The sequence below is a fragment of the Phalangium opilio genome, unplaced genomic scaffold (genome assembly GCF_054372755.1).
Source record: "Phalangium opilio isolate 3A_F unplaced genomic scaffold, DU_Popi_V2 ptg000022l_1, whole genome shotgun sequence".
Taxonomy (NCBI): Eukaryota; Metazoa; Arthropoda; class Arachnida; order Opiliones; family Phalangiidae; genus Phalangium; species Phalangium opilio.
This window is the reverse complement of record NW_028324154.1, coordinates 2,316,475-2,329,241: the sequence shown is the minus strand read 5'-3', so window position 1 is coordinate 2,329,241 and position 12,767 is coordinate 2,316,475. Positions and strand designations below refer to the sequence as shown.

The window sequence follows — 12,767 nt, the reverse complement described above, 5'->3', positions numbered from 1 at the left end:
TTAAGGATATTGGTTTATGAATAGAATTAAGACTTGGTTAAGCATGTCCGATATGGTCTAGTGGCTAGGATATCTGGCTGTCACGCAGAAGGGCGGGATCTATTCCCGGTATCGGAGTGAGTGCTTTTGTACCGCTTTTGATGAATAAACTTAAAGACACATTTATAGGAATAATATTTTGGGTTGTTCCGACCAGTCAGATATGGTCTAGTGGCTAGTATATCTGGCTCTCATCCAGAAGGCTCGGGTTCGATTCCCGGTATCGGAGCGAGTGCTTTTGTACCGCTTTTCAAGAATAGACTTAAGGATATAGGTTTATGAATAGAATTAAGACTTGGTTGAGGAAGTCCGATATGGTCTAGTGGCTAGGATATCTGGCTCTCACCCAGAAGGCCCGGGTTCGATTCCCGGTATCGGAGCGAGTGCTTTTGTACCGCTTTTCAAGAATAGAGTTAAGGATATTGGTTTATGAATAGAATTAAGACTTGGTTAAGCATGTCCGATATGGTCTAGTGGCTAGGATATCTGGCTGTCACGCAGAAGGGCGGGTTCGATTCCCGGTATCGGAGTGAGTGCTTTTGTACCGCTTTTGATGAATAAACTTAAAGACACATTTATAGGAATAATACTTTGGGTTGTTCCGACCAGTCAGATATGGTCTAGTGGCTAGTATATCTGGCTCTCATCCAGAAGGCTCGGGTTCGATTCCCGGTATCGGAGCGAGTGCTTTTGTACCGCTTTTCAAGAATAGAATTAAGACTTGGTTGGTCAAGTACGATATGGTCTAGTCGCTAGGATACCTGACTTTCACCCAGAAGGCCCGAGTTCGATTCCCGGTATCGGAGCGCGTGGTTTTGTACCGCTTTTCAAGAATAGACTTAAGGATATAGGTTTATGAATAGAATTAAGACTTGTTTAAGCAAGTCCGATATGGTCTAGTGGCTAGGATATCTGGATCGCACCCAGAAGGACCGGGTTCGTTTCCCGGTATCGGAGCGAGTGCTTTTGTACCGCTTTTCAAGAATAGACTTAAGGATATTGGTTTATGAATAGAATTAAGACTTGATTAAGCAAGTCTTATATGGTCTAGTGGCTAGGATATCTGGCTGTCACGCAGAAGGGCGGGTTCGATTCCCGGTATCGGAGTGAGTGCTTTTGTACCGCTTTTGATGAATAAACTTAAAGACACATTTATAGGAATAATATTTTGGATTGTTCCGACCAGTCAGATATGGTCTAGTGGCTAGGATATCTGGCTCTCATCCAGAATGCTCGGGTTCGATTCCCGGTATCGGAGCGAGTGCTTTAGTACCGCTTTTCAAGAATAGACTTAAGGATATAGGTTTATGAATAGAATTAAGACTTGGTTGAAGAAGTCCGATATGGTCTAGTGGCTAGGATATCTGGCTTTCACCCAGAAGGCCCGGGTTCGATTCCCGGTATCGGAGCGAGTGCTTTTGTACCGCTTTTCAAGAATAGAATTAAGACTTGGTTGATTAAGTACGATATGGTCTAGTCGCTAGGATACCTGAATTTCACCCAGAAGGCCCGAGTTCGATTCCCGGTATCGGAGCACGTGGTTTTGTACCGCTTTTCAAGAATAGACTTAAGGATATAGGTTTATGAATAGAATTAAGACTTGTTTAAGCAAGTCCGATATGGTCTAGTGGTTTGGATATCTGGCTCTCACCCAGAAGGCCCGGGTTCGATTCCCGGTATCGGAGCGAGTGCTTTTGTACCGCTTTTCAAGAATAGACTTAAGGATATTGGTTTATGAATAGAATTAAGACTTGGTTAAGCATGTCCGATATGGTCTAGTGGCTAGGATATCTGGCTGTCACGCAGAAGGGCGGGTTCGATTCCCGGTATCGGAGTGAGTGCTTTTGTACCGCTTTTGATGAATAAACTTAAAGACACATTTATAGGAATAATATTTTGGGTTGTTCCGACCAGTCAGATATGGTCTAGTGGCTAGTATATCTGGCGCTCCTCCAGAAGGCTCGGGTTCGATTCCCGGTATCGGAGCGAGTGCTTTTGTACCGCTTTTCAAGAATAGACCTAAGGATATAGGTTTATGAATAGAATTAAGACTTGGTTGAGGAAGTCCGATATGGTCTAGTGGCTAGGATATATGGCTTTCACCCAGAAGGCCCGGGTTCGATTCCCGGTATCGGAGCAAGTGCTTTTGTACCGCTTTTCAAGAATAGAATTAAGACTTGGTTGATCAAGTACGATATGGTCTAGTCGCTAGGATACCTGACTTTCACCCAGAAGGCCCGAGTTCGATTCCCGGTATCGGAGCACGTGGTTTTGTACCGCTTTTCAAGAATAGACTTAAGGATATAGGTTTATGAATAGAATTAAGACTTGTTTAAGCAAGTCCGATATGGTCTAGTGGCTAGGATATCTGGCTCTCACCCAGAAGGCCTGGGTTCGATTCCCGGTATCGGAGCGAGTGCTTTTGTACCGCTTTTCAAGAATAGACTTAAGGATATTGGTTTATGAATAGAATTAAGACTTGGTTAAGCATGTCCGTTATGGTCTAGTGGGTAGGATATCTGGCTGTCACGCAGAAGGGCGGGTTCGATTCCCGGTATCGGAGTGAGTGCTTTTGTACCGCTTTTGATGAATAAACTTAAAGACACATTTATAGGAATAATATTTTGGGTTGTTCCGACCAGTCAGATATGGTCTAGTGGCTAGTATATCTGGCGCTCATCCAGAAGGCTCGGGTTCGATTCCCGGTATCGGAGCGAGTGCTTTTGTACCGCTTTTCAAGAATAGACTTAAGGATATAGGTTTATGAATAGAATTAAGACTTGGTTGAGGAAGTCCGATATGGTCTAGTGGCTAGGATATATGGCTTTCACCCAGAAGGCCCGGGTTCGATTCCCGGTATCAGAGCAAGTGCTTTTGTACCGCTTTTCAAGAATAGAATTAAGACTTGGTTGATCAAGTACGATATGGTCTAGTCGCTAGGATACCTGACTTTCATCCAGAAGGCTCGGGTTCGATTCCCGGTATCGGAGCGAGTGCTTTTGAACCGCTTTTCAATAATAGACTTAAGGATATAGGTTTATGAATAGAATTAAGACTTGGTTGAAGAAGTCCGATATGGTCTAGTGGCTAGGATATATGGCTTTCACCCAGTAGGCCCGGGTTCGATTCCCGGTATCGGAGCGAGTGCTTTTGTACCGCTTTTCAAGAATAGACTTAAGGATATAGGTTTATGAATAGAATTAAGACTTGGTTGAGGAAGTCCGATATGGTCTAGTGGCTAGGATATATGGCTTTCACCAAGTAGGCCCGGGTTCGATTCCCGGTATCGGAGCGAGTGCTTTTGTACCGCTTTTCAAGAATAGAATTAAGACTTGGTTGATCAAGTACGATATGGTCTAGTCGCTAGAATACCTGACTTTCACCCAGAAGGCCCGAGTTCGATTCCCGGTATCGGAGCACGTGGTTTTGTACCGCTTTTCAAGAATAGACTTAAGGATATAGGTTTATGAATAGAATTAAGACTTGTTTAAGCAAGTCCGATATGGTCTAGTGGCTAGGATATCTGGCTCTCACCCAGAAGGCCCGGGTTCGATTCCCGGTATCGGAGCGAGTGCTTTTGTACCGCTTTTCAAGAATAGACTTAAGGATATTGGTTTATGAATAGAATTAAGACTTGGTTAAGCATGTCCGATATGGTCTAGTGGCTAGGATATCTGGCTGTCACGCAGAAGGGCGGGTTCGATTCCCGGTATCGGAGTGAGTGCTTTTGTACCGCTTTTGATGAATAAACTTAAAGACACATTTATAGGAATAATATTTTGGATTGTTCCGACCAGTCAGATATGGTCTAGTGGCTAGGATATCTGGCTCTCATCCAGAATGCTCGGGTTCGATTCCCGGTATCGGAGCGAGTGCTTTAGTACCGCTTTTCAAGAATAGACTTAAGGATATAGGTTTATGAATAGAATTAAGACTTGGTTGAAGAAGTCCGATATGGTCTAGTGGCTAGGATATCTGGCTTTCACCCAGAAGGCCCGGGTTCGATTCCCGGTATCGGAGCGAGTGCTTTTGCACCGCTTTTCAAGAATAGAATTAACACTTGGTTGATTAAGTACGATATGGTCTAGTCGCTAGGATACCTGAATTTCACCCAGAAGGCCCGAGTTCGATTCCCGGTATCGGAGCACGTGGTTTTGTACCGCTTTTCAAGAATAGACTTAAGGATATAGGTTTATGAATAGAATTAAGACTTGTTTAAGCAAGTCCGATATGGTCTAGTGGTTAGGATATCTGGCTCTCACCCAGAAGGCCCGGGTTCGATTCCCGGTATCGGAGCGAGTGCTTTTGTACCGCTTTTCAAGAATAGACTTAAGGATATTGGTTTATGAATAGAATTAAGACTTGGTTAAGCATGTCCGATATGGTCTAGTGGCTAGGATATCTGGCTGTCACGCAGAAGGGCGGGTTCGATTCCCGGTATCGGAGTGAGTGCTTTTGTACCGCTTTTGATGAATAAACTTAAAGACACATTTATAGGAATAATATTTTGGGTTGTTCCGACCAGTCAGATATGGTCTAGTGGCTAGTATATCTGGCGCTCCTCCAGAAGGCTCGGGTTCGATTCCCGGTATCGGAGCGAGTGCTTTTGTACCGCTTTTCAAGAATAGACCTAAGGATATAGGTTTATGAATAGAATTAAGACTTGGTTGAGGAAGTCCGATATGGTCTAGTGGCTAGGATATATGGCTTTCACCCAGAAGGCCCGGGTTCGATTCCCGGTATCGGAGCAAGTGCTTTTGTACCGCTTTTCAAGAATAGAATTAAGACTTGGTTGATCAAGTACGATATGGTCTAGTCGCTAGGATACCTGACTTTCACCCAGAAGGCCCGAGTTCGATTCCCGGTATCGGAGCACGTGGTTTTGTACCGCTTTTCAAGAATAGACTTAAGGATATAGGTTTATGAATAGAATTAAGACTTGTTTAAGCAAGTCCGATATGGTCTAGTGGCTAGGATATCTGGCTCTCACCCAGAAGGCCTGGGTTCGATTCCCGGTATCGGAGCGAGTGCTTTTGTACCGCTTTTCAAGAATAGACTTAAGGATATTGGTTTATGAATAGAATTAAGACTTGGTTAAGCATGTCCGTTATGGTCTAGTGGGTAGGATATCTGGCTGTCACGCAGAAGGGCGGGTTCGATTCCCGGTATCGGAGTGAGTGCTTTTGTACCGCTTTTGATGAATAAACTTAAAGACACATTTATAGGAATAATATTTTGGGTTGTTCCGACCAGTCAGATATGGTCTAGTGGCTAGTATATCTGGCGCTCATCCAGAAGGCTCGGGTTCGATTCCCGGTATCGGAGCGAGTGCTTTTGTACCGCTTTTCAAGAATAGACTTAAGGATATAGGTTTATGAATAGAATTAAGACTTGGTTGAGGAAGTCCGATATGGTCTAGTGGCTAGGATATATGGCTTTCACCCAGAAGGCCCGGGTTCGATTCCCGGTATCAGAGCAAGTGCTTTTGTACCGCTTTTCAAGAATAGAATTAAGACTTGGTTGATCAAGTACGATATGGTCTAGTCGCTAGGATACCTGACTTTCATCCAGAAGGCTCGGGTTCGATTCCCGGTATCGGAGCGAGTGCTTTTGAACCGCTTTTCAATAATAGACTTAAGGATATAGGTTTATGAATAGAATTAAGACTTGGTTGAAGAAGTCCGATATGGTCTAGTGGCTAGGATATATGGCTTTCACCCAGTAGGCCCGGGTTCGATTCCCGGTATCGGAGCGAGTGCTTTTGTACCGCTTTTCAAGAATAGACTTAAGGATATAGGTTTATGAATAGAATTAAGACTTGGTTGAGGAAGTCCGATATGGTCTAGTGGCTAGGATATATGGCTTTCACCAAGTAGGCCCGGGTTCGATTCCCGGTATCGGAGCGAGTGCTTTTGTACCGCTTTTCAAGAATAGAATTAAGACTTGGTTGATCAAGTACGATATGGTCTAGTCGCTAGAATACCTGACTTTCACCCAGAAGGCCCGAGTTCGATTCCCGGTATCGGAGCACGTGGTTTTGTACCGCTTTTCAAGAATAGACTTAAGGATATAGGTTTATGAATAGAATTAAGACTTGTTTAAGCAAGTCCGATATGGTCTAGTGGCTAGGATATCTGGCTCTCACCCAGAAGGCCCGGGTTCGATTCCCGGTATCGGAGCGAGTGCTTTTGTACCGCTTTTCAAGAATAGACTTAAGGATATTGGTTTATGAATAGAATTAAGACTTGGTTAAGCATGTCCGATATGGTCTAGTGGCTAGGATATCTGGCTGTCACGCAGAAGGGCGGGTTCGATTCCCGGTATCGGAGTGAGTGCTTTTGTACCGCTTTTGATGAATAAACTTAAAGACACATTTATAGGAATAATATTTTGGATTGTTCCGACCAGTCAGATATGGTCTAGTGGCTAGGATATCTGGCTCTCATCCAGAATGCTCGGGTTCGATTCCCGGTATCGGAGCGAGTGCTTTAGTACCGCTTTTCAAGAATAGACTTAAGGATATAGGTTTATGAATAGAATTAAGACTTGGTTGAAGAAGTCCGATATGGTCTAGTGGCTAGGATATCTGGCTTTCACCCAGAAGGCCCGGGTTCGATTCCCGGTATCGGAGCGAGTGCTTTTGCACCGCTTTTCAAGAATAGAATTAACACTTGGTTGATTAAGTACGATATGGTCTAGTCGCTAGGATACCTGAATTTCACCCAGAAGGCCCGAGTTCGATTCCCGGTATCGGAGCACGTGGTTTTGTACCGCTTTTCAAGAATAGACTTAAGGATATAGGTTTATGAATAGAATTAAGACTTGTTTAAGCAAGTCCGATATGGTCTAGTGGTTAGGATATCTGGCTCTCACCCAGAAGGCCCGGGTTCGATTCCCGGTATCGGAGCGAGTGCTTTTGTACCGCTTTTCAAGAATAGACTTAAGGATATTGGTTTATGAATAGAATTAAGACTTGGTTAAGCATGTCCGATATGGTCTAGTGGCTAGGATATCTGGCTGTCACGCAGAAGGGCGGGTTCGATTCCTGGTATCGGAGTGAGTGCTTTTGTACCGCTTTTGATGAATAAACTTAAAGACACATTTATAGGAATAATATTTTGGGTTGTTCCGACCAGTCAGATATGGTCTAGTGGCTAGTATATCTGGCGCTCCTCCAGAAGGCTCGGGTTCGATTCCCGGTATCGGAGCGAGTGCTTTTGTACCGCTTTTCAAGAATAGACTTAAGGATATAGGTTTATGAATAGAATTAAGACTTGGTTGAGGAAGTCCGATATGGTCTAGTGGCTAGGATATATGGCTTTCACCCAGAAGGCCCGGGTTCGATTCCCGGTATCGGAGCAAGTGCTTTTGTACCGCTTTTCAAGAATAGAATTAAGACTTGGTTGATCAAGTACGATATGGTCTAGTCGCTAGGATACCTGACTTTCACCCAGAAGGCCCGAGTTCGATTCCCGGTATCGGAGCGCGTGGTTTTGTACCGCTTTTCAAGAATAGACTTAAGGATATAGGTTTATGAATAGAATTAAGACTTGTTTAAGCAAGTCCGATATGGTCTAGTGGCTAGGATATCTGGATCGCACCCAGAAGGACCGGGTTCGTTTCCCGGTATCGGAGCGAGTGCTTTTGTACCGCTTTCCAAGAATAGACTTAAGGATATTGGTTTATGAATAGAATTAAGACTTGATTAAGCAAGTCTTATATGGTCTAGTGGCTAGGATATCTGGCTGTCACGCAGAAGGGCGGGTTCGATTCCCGGTATCGGAGTGAGTGCTTTTGTACCGCTTTTGATGAATAAACTTAAAGACACATTTATAGGAATAATATTTTGGACTGTTTCGACCAGTCAGATATGGTCTAGTGGCTAGGATATCTGGCTCTCATCCAGAATGCTCGGGTTCGATTCCCGGTATCGGAGCGAGTGCTTTAGTACCGCTTTTCAAGAATAGACTTAAGGATATAGGTTTATGAATAGAATTAAGACTTGGTTGAAGAAGTCCGATATGGTCTAGTGGCTAGGATATCTGACTTTCACCCAGAAGGCCCGGGTTCGATTCCCGGTATCGGAGCGAGTGCTTTTGTACCGCTTTTCAAGAATAGACTTAAGGATATAGGTTTATGAATAGAATTAAGACTTGTTTAAGCAAGTCCGATATGGTCTAGTGGTTAGGATATCTGGCTCTCACCCAGAAGGCCCGGGTTCGATTCCCGGTATCGGAGCGAGTGCTTTTGTACCGCTTTTCAAGAATAGACTTAAGGATATTGGTTTATGAATAGAATTAAGACATGGTTAAGCATGTCCGATATGGTCTAGTGGCTAGGATATCTGGCTGTCACGCAGAAGGGCGGGTTCGATTCCCGGTATCGGAGTGAGTGCTTTTGTACCGCTTTTGATGAATAAACTTAAAGACACATTTATAGGAATAATATTTTGGATTGTTCCGACCAGTCAGATATGGTCTAGTGGCTAGGATATCTGGCTCTCATCCAGAATGCTCGGGTTCGATTCCCGGAATCGGAGCGAGTGCTTTTGTACCGCTTTTCAAGAATAGACTTAAGGATATAGGTTTATGAATTCTGAGAGAGCGGTAGCTCTCTTAGATAAGACTTCATACTGCTCTTAATGTATAAGGAAGGTTTTTTGTTTGGATGTAGTTTTTTTTGTATTGCATTAATTGTTCTGAATAAATTCCACAGAACTACAATTCGGGCCCTCAATATGTGGTTAAAATTTCAAAGAGATCCATTAATTAGTCTAATTTATAAAAAATAAAGTTGCTAAGGGTGGTTTTCATTTCCATAAAATTAATCACACCTTTTGATGAAAAACAGGAATTTTTCCCATAGAAATAACATGGGAAATTTTTGGAAAAAAACAAATCGGTTATTCGTGATTTAGAAAAACTATACGTTGGTTAGTTTTGGGAACGATCTTAAATGAAACTTTACACTATAATCTAGGACCATTTTTCTTGTTATTAAGAAAAATTAGTTTTAAGTATGTTTAATTTAAATTTTAAAAATTGCCCCAATCTGCGATATTTTAGCATTTATACACTGTTTTATTGGGAAATATCAGCGTGACCAATATTGGCCTTTTTTAACGTATAGTTGCCTCATAATAATCCGATTGTTTCTTCTTATTGTCTTTTGGTTGGAATGGCCTATCGATAGTGTGATAAGACGGTTTTAATATTGCCGTCGTGACGTTGATGCGGCCGCTGCGACGACTGGTAATTAAGGTAGATTACCGACGACTGGTAATTAAGGTAGATTACCGACGACTGGTAATTAAGGTAGATTACCGACGACTGGTAATTAAGGTAGATTACCGACGACTAGTAATTAAGGTAGATTACCGACGACTAGTAATTAAGGTAGATTACCGACGGCTGTCAATTAAGCTGGATTACAGACGGCTGGTAATTAAGCCAGATTACCGACGACTGGTCATTAGCCAGATTACCGACGACTGGTCATTAGCCAGATTACCGACGACTGGTCATTAGCCAGATTACCGACGACTGGTCATTAGCCAGACTACCGACTTGTGGGTGTTTGTAGGTACTTGTGGGTGCTTGTAGGTACTTATGGGTGTTTGTAGGTACTTGTGGGTGCTTGTAGGTACTTGTGGGTGCTTGTAGGTACTTGTGGGTGCTTGTAGGTACTTGTGGGTGTTTGTAGGTACTTGTGGGTGTTTGTAGGTACTTGTAGGTACTTGTAGGTAGTTGTGGGTGTTTGTAGGTACTTGTGGGTGTTTGTAGGTACTTGTGGGTGTTTGTAGGTACTTTTGGGTGTTTGTAGGTACTTGTGGGTGTTTGTAGGTACTTGTGGGTGCTTGTAGGTACTTGTGGGTGCTTGTAGGTACTTGTGGCTGCTTGTAGGTACTTGTGGGTGCTTGTAGGTACTTGTGGGTGCTTGTAGGTACTTGTGGGTGCTTGCAGGTACTTGTAGGTACTTGTGGGTGTTTGTAGGTACTTGTGGGTGTTTGTAGGTACTTGTGGGTGTTTGTAGGTACTTGTGGGTGTTTGTAGGTACTTGTGGGTGTTTGTAGGTACTTGTGCGTGTTTGTAGGTACTTGTGCGTGTTTGTAGGTACTTGTGCGTGTTTGTAGGTGCTTGTGCGTGTTTGTAGGTACTTGTGCGTGTTTGTAGGTGCTTGTGCGTGTTTGTAGGTGCTTGTGCGTGTTTGTAGGTGCTTGTGCGTGTTTGTAGGTGCTTGTGCGTGTTTTTAGGTACATGTGGGTGTTTGTAGGTACTTGTGGGTGTTTGTAGGTACTTGTAGGTAGTTGTGGGTGTTTGTAGGTACTTTTGGGTGTTTGTAGGTACTTTTGGGTGTTTGTAGGTACTTGTGGGTGTTTTTAGGTTCTTGTGGGTACTTGAGGGTACCTGTGGGTACTTGAGGGTGCTTGTAGGTACTTGTGGGTGTTTGTCGGTACTTGTGGCTGCTTGTAGGTACTTGTGGGTGCTTGTAGGTACTTGTGGGTGCTTGTAGGTACTTGTGGGTGTTTGTAGGTACTTTTGAGTGTTTGTAGGTACTTGTGAGTGTTTGTAGGTACTTGTTGGTGTTTGTAGGTACTTGTTGGTGTTTGTAGTCACTTGTGGGTGTTTGTAGTTACTTGTGGGTGTTTGCAGGTACTTGTGGGTGCTTGTAGGTACTTATGGGTGTTTGTAGGTACTTGTGGGTGTTTGCAGGTACTTGAGGGTGTTTGTAGGTACTTGAGGGTGTTTGTAGGTACTTGAGGGTGCTTGTAGGTACTTGTGGGTGTTTGTAGGTACTTGTGGCTGCTTGTAGGTACTTGTGGGTGCTTGTAGGTACTTGTGGGTGCTTGTAGGTACTTATGGGTGTTTGTAGGTACTTGTGGTGCTTGTAGGTACTTGTGGGTGCTTGTAGGTACTTGTGGGTGCTTGTAGGTACTTATGGGTGTTTGTAGGTACTTGTGGGTGTTTGTAGGTACTTGTAGGTACTTGTAGGTAGTTGTGGGTGTTTGTAGGTACTTGTGGGTGTTTGTAGGTACCTGTGGGTGTTTGTAGGTACTTTTGGGTGTTTGTAGGTACTTGTGGGTGTTTGTAGGTACTTGTGGGTGCTTGTAGGTACTTGTGGGTGCTTGTAGGTACTTGTGGGTGCTTGTAGGTACTTGTGGGTGCTTGTAGGTACTTGTGGGTGCTTGTAGGTACTTGTGGGTGCTTGCAGGTACTTGTAGGTACTTGTGGGTGTTTGTAGGTACTTGTGGGTGTTTGTAGGTACTTGTGGGTGTTTGTAGGTACTTGTGGGTGTTTGTAGGTACTTGTGGGTGTTTGTAGGTACTTGTGGGTGTTTGTAGGTACTTGTGCGTGTTTGTAGGTACTTGTGCGTGTTTGTAGGTACTTGTGCGTGTTTGTAGGTGCTTGTGCGTGTTTGTAGGTACTTGTGCGTGTTTGTAGGTGCTTGTGCGTGTTTGTAGGTGCTTGTGCGTGTTTGTAGGTGCTTGTGCGTGTTTTTAGGTACTTGTGGGTGTTTGTAGGTACTTGTGGGTGTTTGTAGGTACTTGTAGGTAGTTGTGGGTGTTTGTAGGTACTTTTGGGTGTTTGTAGGTACTTTTGGGTGTTTGTAGGTACTTGTGGGTGTTTTTAGGTTCTTGTGGGTACTTGAGGGTACCTGTGGGTACTTGAGGGTGCTTGTAGGTACTTGTGGGTGTTTGTCGGTACTTGTGGCTGCTTGTAGGTACTTGTGGGTGCTTGTAGGTACTTGTGGCTGCTTGTAGGTACTTGTGGGTGCTTGTAGGTACTTGTGGGTGCTTGTAGGTACTTGTGGGTGTTTGTAGGTACTTTTGAGTGTTTGTAGGTACTTGTGAGTGTTTGTAGGTACTTGTTGGTGTTTGTAGGTACTTGTTGGTGTTTGTAGTCACTTGTGGGTGTTTGTAGGTACTTGTGGGTGTTTGCAGGTACTTGTGGGTGCTTGTAGGTACTTATGGGTGTTTGTAGGTACTTGTGGGTGTTTGCAGGTACTTGAGGGTGTTTGTAGGTACTTGAGGGTGTTTGTAGGTACTTGAGGGTGCTTGTAGGTACTTGTGGGTGTTTGTAGGTACTTGTGGCTGCTTGTAGGTACTTGTGGGTGTTTGTAGGTACTTGTGGGTGCTTGTGGGTACTTGCCCCGGGTGCTTGTGGGCACTTGCCCCGGGTGCTTGTGGGCGCTTGCCCCGGGTGCTTGTGGGCGCTTGCCCCGGGTGCTTGTGGGCGCTTGCCCCGGGTGCTTGTGGGTACTTGCCCCGGGTGTTTGTGGGTACTTGCCCCGGGTGTTTGTGGGTTCTTGCCCCGGGTGTTTGTGGGTTCTTGCCCCGGGTGTTTGTGGGTTCTTGCCCCGGGTGTTTGTGGGTTCTTGCCCCGGGTGATTGTGGGTTCTTGCCCCGGGTGTTTGTGGGTTCTTGCCCCGGGTGTTTGTGGGTTCTTGCCCCGGGTGTTTGTGGGTTCTTGCCCCGGGTGTATGTGGGTTCTTGCCCCGGGTGCTTGTGGGTTCTTGCCCCGGGTGTTTGTGGGTTCTTGCCCAAACTTTTAATGATTTACGTTTTTTTTTTGAAGTATCATTATAAATAAATGTCTGATTGAGCTAAAGTTATGGTCCCCTTCATAATTATATATGTTTCTGCTTAGTGCAGATTTTGAAAATGTAAAACTGTTTCTTAACATCCTTAATTAAAATGAAGACTGAAGGAACAGATATTAATCAAAAAT

General features: G+C 44.2%; 16 non-coding genes across 16 annotated transcripts; all 16 read left to right on the top strand.

The window, feature by feature from the left end:
• Nucleotides 1-347: 347 nt before the first annotated feature.
• Nucleotides 348-419, top strand: TRNAE-CUC (transfer RNA glutamic acid (anticodon CUC)). Its single transcript has one exon. It is a non-coding gene; the product is annotated as a tRNA-Glu (tRNA).
• A 957-nt stretch (nt 420-1,376) lies between these two features.
• Nucleotides 1,377-1,448, top strand: TRNAE-UUC (transfer RNA glutamic acid (anticodon UUC)). Its single transcript has one exon. It is a non-coding gene; the product is annotated as a tRNA-Glu (tRNA).
• Nucleotides 1,449-1,652: 204 nt separating this feature from the next.
• TRNAE-CUC (transfer RNA glutamic acid (anticodon CUC)) lies at nt 1,653-1,724 on the top strand. The gene has a single exon. It is a non-coding gene; the product is annotated as a tRNA-Glu (tRNA).
• A 380-nt stretch (nt 1,725-2,104) lies between these two features.
• On the top strand, nt 2,105-2,176 carry TRNAE-UUC (transfer RNA glutamic acid (anticodon UUC)). Its single transcript has one exon. It is a non-coding gene; the product is annotated as a tRNA-Glu (tRNA).
• Nucleotides 2,177-2,380: 204 nt separating this feature from the next.
• TRNAE-CUC (transfer RNA glutamic acid (anticodon CUC)) lies at nt 2,381-2,452 on the top strand. Its single transcript has one exon. It is a non-coding gene; the product is annotated as a tRNA-Glu (tRNA).
• Nucleotides 2,453-3,535: 1,083 nt separating this feature from the next.
• Nucleotides 3,536-3,607, top strand: TRNAE-CUC (transfer RNA glutamic acid (anticodon CUC)). Its single transcript has one exon. It is a non-coding gene; the product is annotated as a tRNA-Glu (tRNA).
• Nucleotides 3,608-3,987: 380 nt separating this feature from the next.
• TRNAE-UUC (transfer RNA glutamic acid (anticodon UUC)) lies at nt 3,988-4,059 on the top strand. The gene has a single exon. It is a non-coding gene; the product is annotated as a tRNA-Glu (tRNA).
• A 204-nt stretch (nt 4,060-4,263) lies between these two features.
• On the top strand, nt 4,264-4,335 carry TRNAE-CUC (transfer RNA glutamic acid (anticodon CUC)). Its single transcript has one exon. It is a non-coding gene; the product is annotated as a tRNA-Glu (tRNA).
• A 380-nt stretch (nt 4,336-4,715) lies between these two features.
• TRNAE-UUC (transfer RNA glutamic acid (anticodon UUC)) lies at nt 4,716-4,787 on the top strand. Its single transcript has one exon. It is a non-coding gene; the product is annotated as a tRNA-Glu (tRNA).
• Nucleotides 4,788-4,991: 204 nt separating this feature from the next.
• Nucleotides 4,992-5,063, top strand: TRNAE-CUC (transfer RNA glutamic acid (anticodon CUC)). Its single transcript has one exon. It is a non-coding gene; the product is annotated as a tRNA-Glu (tRNA).
• Nucleotides 5,064-6,146: 1,083 nt separating this feature from the next.
• On the top strand, nt 6,147-6,218 carry TRNAE-CUC (transfer RNA glutamic acid (anticodon CUC)). The gene has a single exon. It is a non-coding gene; the product is annotated as a tRNA-Glu (tRNA).
• A 380-nt stretch (nt 6,219-6,598) lies between these two features.
• On the top strand, nt 6,599-6,670 carry TRNAE-UUC (transfer RNA glutamic acid (anticodon UUC)). Its single transcript has one exon. It is a non-coding gene; the product is annotated as a tRNA-Glu (tRNA).
• Nucleotides 6,671-6,874: 204 nt separating this feature from the next.
• Nucleotides 6,875-6,946, top strand: TRNAE-CUC (transfer RNA glutamic acid (anticodon CUC)). Its single transcript has one exon. It is a non-coding gene; the product is annotated as a tRNA-Glu (tRNA).
• Nucleotides 6,947-7,326: 380 nt separating this feature from the next.
• On the top strand, nt 7,327-7,398 carry TRNAE-UUC (transfer RNA glutamic acid (anticodon UUC)). The gene has a single exon. It is a non-coding gene; the product is annotated as a tRNA-Glu (tRNA).
• Nucleotides 7,399-8,054: 656 nt separating this feature from the next.
• On the top strand, nt 8,055-8,126 carry TRNAE-UUC (transfer RNA glutamic acid (anticodon UUC)). Its single transcript has one exon. It is a non-coding gene; the product is annotated as a tRNA-Glu (tRNA).
• A 79-nt stretch (nt 8,127-8,205) lies between these two features.
• On the top strand, nt 8,206-8,277 carry TRNAE-CUC (transfer RNA glutamic acid (anticodon CUC)). The gene has a single exon. It is a non-coding gene; the product is annotated as a tRNA-Glu (tRNA).
• Nucleotides 8,278-12,767: the final 4,490 nt, after the last annotated feature.